Source organism: Triturus cristatus, chromosome 1_2 (assembly GCF_964204655.1).
Source record: "Triturus cristatus chromosome 1_2, aTriCri1.1, whole genome shotgun sequence".
Classification (NCBI taxonomy): Eukaryota; Metazoa; Chordata; class Amphibia; order Caudata; family Salamandridae; genus Triturus; species Triturus cristatus.
In genome coordinates this window covers 1,039,122,762-1,039,132,359 of record NC_140580.1, presented here as the reverse complement: position 1 = coordinate 1,039,132,359, position 9,598 = coordinate 1,039,122,762, and positions in this window count along the sequence as shown.

Sequence of the window (9,598 nt, the reverse complement as noted above, 5' to 3'; positions counted from 1 at the left end):
TTTTCATTTACAGGAAAACAGGAAGGTACCCTTTTGACATGTACTCACCCACACTGGCAACCTACCCTTTTCTTCGTATGCACGTTGGTCATTTTTCATTCACAATCACCGACAGATACTGGTATGTACACGATCCACGTTATGGAACAATTTTGGTACACATAGTATATTTACATCATACCACTGGACACTGTCGATCTCTCGTGGGAGCCGATATGCCATCCTAACATCATTACAGCCGTATTATGTGGGACTCTTGCAAGTTAACAGATACTTGACATTTCCAACCATGTGATTTGATGTCTTAACAACTAGAACTTAACATGGCCTTATGACATTTACATACATTACGGCGTTCTTGGCAACCACTATATTTTTTGTGTTTGAGTAAGTCCGTTAATTGTTGACGTTGGAGCATAACCTGTGCAATAAGTACATGCAGCAGCATTCATTCTGCCGATAATGTCCTTGTGTCAGTTCTTTCGCAAACAAGTTAGCCAACTGGTCCGTGTATGCTACACTATACTTCGTAATTTATGGGCCTTTCTCGCTTGCAATGAAACAAACGCAGTTCACACGTACACTATTGTTATGTTATATCATTTGCTTGTTTAAGAGTCTGTAACACCTACTAGGACCTTATAATTATGTCAACAGTCGGTATACACATTAGCATGTTTACATAAGTCGGACATTACCATTTCAAGATGGATGCCATGTTCAATAGCAAAACTGCAAACGCCGTCCTATCTTTATTTCTATGTTTGGATCTGTCAAAACTTTATCAGTACCTGCTTTCATTTTTGTAATTCTACACGTGAACAAGGCTGTCGCCGAAACGCGTTGTGTAGTATTAAATTTGGATCACCATACTGGATTGTTGCCTGGTTCTTCCTGAGAGCGTACAAATCCGAACTTTTTGCTTTGGTTGTATATATATATATATATATATATAGATATATATATTCACTGAAAAAACCATAGGTTTCAGGCCTGATATAGTTAGGAATTAGCTTTTAAAAAAACCTCTGAAATTCACTGAAAAAACCATAGGTTTCAGGCCTGATACAGTTAGGAATTAGCATTTAAAAAACCTTAGAAATTCACTGTAAAAACAATAGGTTTTAGGGGTGTTATAGTTAGCTGGACATTTCACTCGGACAAAACTATTGAAATTCCTCCAATATAGTTAGTTGTACTAACTAAATCTCGCGTGCCCACAATCCACTGCTGATGATGTCACATATTACATCATTCATGACATGGTCAGTGACATCTCAAATGACATCTCTGATGACATCACTGATGACATCATCCATGTGACAATCAGATACACCTCATCATACACTAGTATAACCTTTCATCACTCACAGTAAAATACTGAGTGCCAGATTTAAAACCATTGACACACCAATACAGGTTTCTAGTACAACTAACTATATCGGAGGAATTTCATTGTTTTTGTTCGAGTGAAATGTCCAGCTAACTATAACACCCCTAAAACCTATTCTTTTTTCAGTGAGTTTCTAAGGTTTTTTAAATGCTAATTCCTAACTATATCCGGCCTGAAACCTATGTTTTTTTTCAGTGAATTTCAAAGGTTTTTTAAATGCTAATTCCTTACTATATCCGGCCTGAAACCTATGTTTTTTTCAGTGAATTTCAAAGGTTTTGTAAATGACAATTTTTAATGTATTGTTATACTGATTATTTTGATACTGATTTACTACATTTTGTAAACTGTTTATTTTTAGATATTTTATTTGTTTAATTACATTATACATTACAATACATAATATACTTTCTCAGAATGAATTACTTTAGTTTAAATACTTTGCAAATAGGCAATAGACTTTTAAGTACAGTAGTTACAGTTGTTGCAATGGGCAACACAATTTCAAACACAATGCAACATTGAGCTCAATGTGAATTTCTAGTCAAATGCAATTAGTTACTTTATGGATTACTTTTCTAACCACAGGACTGGATCCTAGATTCAGTCCTTGAACATCTCCTGTAAACAGTTGAGTAAAAGCATTTTAGTTACATTAGTTATTTTTAAGGAATATTATTGTATTTTAAAAGTTGACAGAACATTTTTCACATAGAATCACCAATGTTATCCTATGGCAGAAAATTCACTTAGCAGGTACGTAGTGTTATCGTTACTTTTTCTTGGATCCAGCACTGGCCAACCTCCTGTAAACAGTTGAAAGAATGTGTTTAAGTCATACAGACGATTTTTTAGGAATATTTTTAGTTTGTGAAAATAGACACTTAGAAACTTTTCTGCTGAAAACCACCCAATGGATTCCTATGGAAGGAAATACAAGATACTGGTAAGTACGCTTAGAATTATTTTTCAGGGTCAGTGCTGGGCTAAAAGATGCAGCACTGGTTTCTCTCCTGATTACAGGTGAGTAAATCGGAATTCGTAGTTCGGCTGATTTTACAGGAATATCTGTACGTTTCAAAATTGGACACTTAGAAACTTTTCTGCTGAAAACCACACAATGGATTCCTATGGAAGGAAATACAAGTTACTGGTAAGTACGCTTAGAATTACTTTTCAGGGTCAGTGCTTGGCTAAAAGATGCAGTACTGGGTTCTCTCCTGATAACAGGTGAGTAAATCGGAATTCGTAGTTCGGCTGATTTTAGAGGAATATTTGTACAATGGAGAAGGAAGGGTGCGGGGCCTGAGGTGACGTGTGCAAACACGCCCTGTGGCGCGTTTTAAGTTGGGGAATTAATTCCTCTTCAATCTTGAGGTCCCCGGGGGCCCACTAGCCCACCAGGTACCTACAGTATGCGCCAGGAAGCTGCATTGCAGAGAGGTGTTCAGAGGCCACGCCCCTTTTTACAACACTCTGCAACGCAGCTCTGTGGAGCTTACTGGAGGTACCTGGTGGGCTAGTTGGTCCCCAGGGACCCTCAGGATTGAAGAGGAATTAATTCCCCAATTTAAAACACGCCACAGGGTGTGTTTGCACACATATCACCTCAGGCCCCGCCCCCTACCTTCACCACTGTGCAAACGCACCCCTTGGGGTGTTTTAAGTTGGGAGATTAAGTCCCCTTGAATCCTGAGGTCCCCTGGCGGCCAACTAGCCCACCAGGTACCTCCAGTATGCGCCACGGAGCTGCATTACAGAGAGGTGTTCAGAGGCCACACCCCTTTTTACAACACTCTGCAACGCAGCTCCATGGCGCTTAGTGTAGGTACCTAGTGGGCTAGTTGTCCCCTAGGGGTGACCGCTCAGCCCTCCACAGGGCTTGGTCGCCCCACTCACTGCTGCCGCTCCTGCCTGCCTTTGCCGCCTCCTGCCTGCAGATTCCTTCGCTCGCTGCCCGCTGCTCCTGGGAATTTACCGCTGCTCCTGGGAATTTTCTGCTGCCCGCTGCTTCTTGGAATTTCCCGCCGCTGCCTCCCTGCGGCCCCGCCCCCCTGTGATTCCATTCGCCGCCCCGCTCCCGCCACCCAGCTGCTCCTCCCTCCCGGCTCCTTACTTATGACGCCCCCAGAGCGACCGCGCAGCTGACGCGCGCAGCGGGAGCGCCGATTGAGCGCCGAAGGTGCGCCAAAGGTAAGCCCATCTGCGCCCGTCCGCGCCTGGACCGCGCCCAGCGCCAGACCACCTGGTCCTTGCCCTCGCCAGCACACCCTGCACATCTACGATGCCAAACCCTCCACGCACTCAACGCCGGCCGAAACACCGCCTGCTACCGAGCCACCCCGAGACGCACCCACGGACCCTTCACCTGCCTGACCTGCCGCTTCACCGGCCTCCGACCCAACACCGCACCTGCTAAACCGAGCCCCAGCAACAAACACCTGATGTGCATCCTGCTCAACACCCGCTCCGTTCACAGGCATGCCGTCGAACTCTGGAACCTCCTCGACTCGACAGCACCAGACATCGCCTTCCTGACGGAAACCTGGATGAACGCCTCCTCAGCGCCCGACGTCGCCATCGCCGTCCTGGAAGGCTACAAAATCACCAGGAAGGACCGCGTCAACCAGACAGGAGGAGGCATCGCCATCATCCACAAGAACACCATCCGCATCACGACCAACTCCGATGACACCTTCACCTCCGCCGAACACCTCCACTTCCAGATACACACCGACCCCAAGACCACGCTCAGAGGCACCCTCGTCTACAGACCACCGGGACCACGCACACAGTTCAGCGAAGACATCACAGACTTCGTCAGCCCGCACGCCATCAATTCCACCGACTACATCCTCCTGGGGGACCTCAACTTCCACCTGGAGGACAACAAGGACCGCAACACCACTGCTCTGCTGGACAACCTGGCCAACCTCGGACTCAAGCAACTGGTAACCACCCCCACCCACTACGCCAGCCACACGCTTGACCCAGTCTTCTCATCCAGCAAATACGTCACCTTCAGCCACTCCACCAATCTCCAGTGGACTGACCACAGCTGCGTCCACTTCAGCTTCAGTAAAACGACAACCCACCACCACCCTCAACAAGCCCCCCGCAGGAGCTGGAACAAGATCACCGGCGACCAGCTCACCACCTTCCTCAGCCAGAACCCCCCCACCAGCTCAACGGACCCCAACGAAGCCGCCAACAACCTCACACAGTGGATCACCAACTGCGCAGACGCCCTCGCACCACTGAAGAAGAACCCCCCCAGCAGACGCGGCAGCAAGAAAGCCTCCTGGTTCACCGACGAGCTCATCACCTCCAAGAAGAACTACCGCTCCCTGGAGAACACCTGGCGCACCAACCAGACCAAAGACAACATGACGGCCCTAAAAAAGGCCACCCGCAAACACCACCAACTGATCCGCGCCACAAAGAAGACAGCCTTCAAGGAACGACTGGACAACAACACCCACAACAGCAAGGAACTCTTCAGCATCGTCAAAGAGCTCTCCAACCCCGACGCCGGAAACAATGACCTCACTCCCTCGCAAGACCTCTGCGACTCCCTCGCAGCCTTCTTCCACGACAAGATCGCCAACATTCACAACAGCTTCGGCCCACCAACCACGAACCCCACCACCGAACCGATGCCCCCCACCGCCACCCTCCGCACCTGGACCCCAGTCAGCACCGAAGACACAACACGCACAATGAACACCATCCACTCCGGATCCCCTACGGACCCCTGCCCACACCACATCTTCAACACGGCCGACCACATCATCGCACCCCACCTCCGCGACATCATCAACGCCCCTTTCAACACCGCCACCTTCCCGGAGTGCTGGAAACACGCCGAGATCAGTGCCCTGCTGAAGAAACCAACTGCAGACCCCTCCGACCTCAAGAACTACCGCCCCATCTCGCTCCTCCCGTTTCCTGCCAAAGTCATAGAGAAGACCGTCAACAGACAGCTAGCCGCCTTCCTCGAGACCAACGGATCCCTCGACCACTCGCAATCCGGCTTCCGAGCCAACCACAGCACGGAGACCGCCCTCATCGCAGCCACAGACGACATCAGATCCCTAATGGACAACGGGGAAATTGCAGCCCTCATCCTCCTGGACCTCTCCGCAGCGTTCGACACTGTCTGCCACCGCACCCTGGTACAGCGCCTGAACAACACCGGCATCCAGGAGAAGGCCCTGGAGTGGATCACCTCATTCCTCGCCGGAAGAACCCAGAGAGTCCGCCTCCCCCCGTTCCGGTCAGCGGCCACCGAAGTCATCTGCGGCATTCCACAAGGGTCATCGCTCAGCCCCACCCTCTTTAACGTCTACATGAGCCCCCTCGCAACCATCGCACGTCAACACAACCTCAAGATCATCACCTACGCCGACGACACCCAGCTGATCCTCTCCCTCACCAGTGACCCGGACGCCGGCAGAGCCAGCCTACACGAAGGGATGAAAGACGTCGCCGAATGGATGAAGAACAGCCGCCTGAAACTGAACTCAGACAAGACAGAGGTCCTCATCCTGGGATCATCACCCTCCGCCTGGGACGACTCCTGGTGGACCCCCGCCCTGGGAGCCACCCCCAAGCCAACGGACCACGCACGCAACCTAGGCTTCATCCTGGACTCCTCCCTCTCGATGACCAGACAAGTCAACGCCGTCTCGTCTTCATGCTTCAACACCCTGCGCATGCTTCGAAAGATCTTCCGGTGGATCCCCACCGAGACCAGGAAGACGGTCACCCAGGCCCTCGTCACCAGTAGGCTGGACTACGGGAACGCCCTCTACGCCGGCACCACCGCCAAACTCCAGAAGAAACTCCAACGGATCCAGAACGCCTCAGCACGACTCATCCTGGACATCCCCCGACACAGCCACATCTCCGGACACCTGAGAGACCTGCACTGGCTCCCCGTCAACAAAAGAATCACATTCTGACTCCTCACCCACGCACACAAGGCCCTCCACGACCTGGGCCCCAAGTTCCTCAACAGCCGCCTGACCTTCCACAAGCCCACCCGCCAGCTCCACTCCGCCAGCCTCGCTCTCGCCACCGTCCCCCGCATCCGCAGAGCCACCGCCGGAGGAAGATCCTTCTCCTACCTGGCAGCCAAGACATGGAACTCCCTCCCCATCCACCTCCGGACAACGCAAGACCATCTCGCCTTCAGGAAGCAACTCAAGACCTGGCTGTTCGAGCAGTAGCGTTCCCCCCCCCCCCAGCGCCTTGAGAACCTCCGGGTGAGCAGTGCGCAATACAAATGCCTATGATTGATTGATTGATTGATTGATTGATTGATAGGGGACCTCTGGATTGAAGAGGAATGAATTCCCCAACTTAAAACGCGCCACAGGGTGTGTTTGCACAGTATCACCTCAGGCCCCGCCCCCTACCTTCACCACTGTGCAAACGCATCCCCTGGCGCATTTTAAGTTGGGAGATTAATTCCCCTTGAATCCTGAGGTCCCCTGGGGTCCAACTAGCCCACCAGGTACCTCCATTAAGCGCCACAGAGCTGCGTTGCAGAGAGGTGTAAAAGGGGCGTGGCCTCAGAACACCTATCTGCAACACAGCCCCCTAGTACATACTGGAGGTTCCTGGTGGGCTAGTTGGCCCCCAGGGACCCCTAGTATTGAAGGGGAATTTGTTCCCCCTCTGGAAACGCCCCTGGGGGCGCGTTTGCAGAGTGATGAAAGGAGGGGGCGTGGCCTCCTCCCCATCCCGTTTAAAAAAAAATATATATATTTTTAAGAAGGGGGGCTGTGTAGCCCCCCTTCTTTTTCTTATTTTTTGGCCCTGGAGACCCCATCCCCCAGGTCCTGCAGCTTATTTTTTATTTTTTTTAAACTGTGGACGGGGTCCGGTGGCCCCCCTCCCCAGGCCTTAATCTACCCCGGGGACCCCATACCCCGGGACATGGGCCTTTTTAAAAAAAAAAGATATATTTTTAGGGAGGCTGTGTAGCCCCCCTCCTGTGGCCACTTAAGGCCCCGGGGACCCCATCCCCCGGGGCCGGCCATTGATTTATTATTTTTTGTTAAAAAAAAATTAACGGGGGGAGGGGGGCTGCGTGACCCCCCCTCCCGGGCCACTTATGGACCCGGGGACCCCATCCCCCGCGGCCTGGCCACCTCATTGGGGACCGTGGGGGGTCCCAATCCCCCCACGGTCCCAGCCGGCTCCCGCTTCCTGCGGGAGCCGGCATTGCTTTTCCACATGGGGAGCAACTAACATGCTGCTCCCCATGTGGAAAAGCAATCTGCTTTGCTTCATTGAAGCGAGAGCAGGTTTCCCTGCTCTCGCTTCAATGAAGCAAAGCAGTTTGCAATGGCAGGGTGGGAGCCGCGAGGCTCCCGCCCTGCCATTCTAAACAGCAGCGTCCCGGGGGTGGGCACCCCGGGACACTGCAGGAGCCGGCCCTGGGGGGTGGCGGTCCCCTGGGCCATCATTGGCTCCGGGGGGGGCGTGCGGCCCCCCTCCCACATAATTTAAAGCCCCGGGGGGGTGGTGGTCCCCGGGGCTTGGGGGTCCGTAACGGACCCCCTTTTTTAAATAATTAGTGCCCCGGGGAGGTGGCGGTCCCCGGGGTGTGTGGGGGGGCCCGAGCCCCCCACACAGGTTTAAAAAAAAAAAAAAATCAAACAAGCCCAGGGGGGTGGCGGTCCCCGGGGCTGCGGGGGGGCCATGAGCCCCCCCGCATACATTAACTTAAAGCCCTGGGGGGTGGCAGTCCCCTCCCAACTATAATGAAGCCCCGGGGGTGGTGGTCCCTGGAGCTGGGGGGAGCTGAGAGCCCCCCCCACGTATTTCTCAAAAGTCCCGGGGGTGGCGGTCCCCGGGGCTGGGGGGCCCCTCTGGGACCCCCATTATTATTAAAAATTGCCCCCGGGACTTGGCCCCCCCGGGGGCTAATTGCAAATGAAGCGCGGTAAGCCGCGCTTCATTTTTTTTTTTCCGTCAGTGGGATGCGCATCCCGCGATTTAAAAAAAAAAAATAATTATTTTTTGGGGCCTTGGGGGTCCTTGTGGGACCCCCTGAGCAGGCCTAGGGGGTCAGGGTGTTTCTACCCTACTCCCCCTTGTCGCGTTTTGCGCCTTTTTTTCGGTTTTCTTGTGCCTCGGTTCTACCGAGGCACAAGATGGCTGCCAACACTTCCTGATTCAGAGTGTTGGCAGCCAATTAGAATTCAGCTCGTCCTCGGGAGGGTTCGGGAAAGGTGCGGGGAGGGTGCGCGGATCCTCCGAGGCCATAGATATATATGTACTTTTAACTCTAATTTTCTCAGGAACTACTGAACGGGGGGAGAGCATTTTAAATCACAGCCCTCAGAGCCACACAGCTCACCGCAGCAGCTCTTACCTGGCTCTTGGGGTCAGGGGTAGAGCACCTTTCACCTCCTTGCACTGTCGCTGACAGTCCACCACGCCGCCTCCAGCTTGATCGAGGCCGCCTTCGAGGAGGACTACAGCCCCCAGCGTCCACTCTGCGACCCGCCCACATCCGCCGGAAAGCGCGCCCGGAGGCGCTACATCAACAGACGCTCCCCCCGCGTCGCGGGACGCGCGCGGGCATCGCCGGGCTGAGCCCGGGCAGAGGGCGGGCCGTCTGTGGCCATCAGTGGTCTGCAGTGGTCGGGCGGGCCACCCCTCTAACATTGTCATCTCGTCTGTGGTGAGTCTAAATTATCCCCTACTATGGAGTCTGCTAATGCTGGTGATACACAGGACGATTTCCCTTTTCCCCCTGCTACATTTGATTCCCTACTTGAAAGTGCATTGAACTTGGTATCAAATGAAATAGCCGACACTGAAAGAAGAATGTCCCTGAGCTGCACTAACAATATTACTCAGCCGACATCATTGTCGAATAGCCCTGGGATTCCACTATCACCAGCTGTTATTACAAAACCGGTATTGGTATCAACATCCCCCGTGTCCCTGTTGTCTGAAATTGTTCCCACTATTACAGTTGCCTCCCAGGATGATGTTCCTATCCTGAGATCTATGGACACTCGTAACAAGCAGGGAGGGGAAAAACGCAAAAGAGGCATCATCAAACCTAGTGCCAATAAAAGGAAACAACCCCCAACTAGCAAGAATCAGCCTACGCCTCAGAGCTTGTGGAATAAACAAAAACCTACTGGGGGACAAACTGTTCTTGTTGCGGATAAAGCTCTT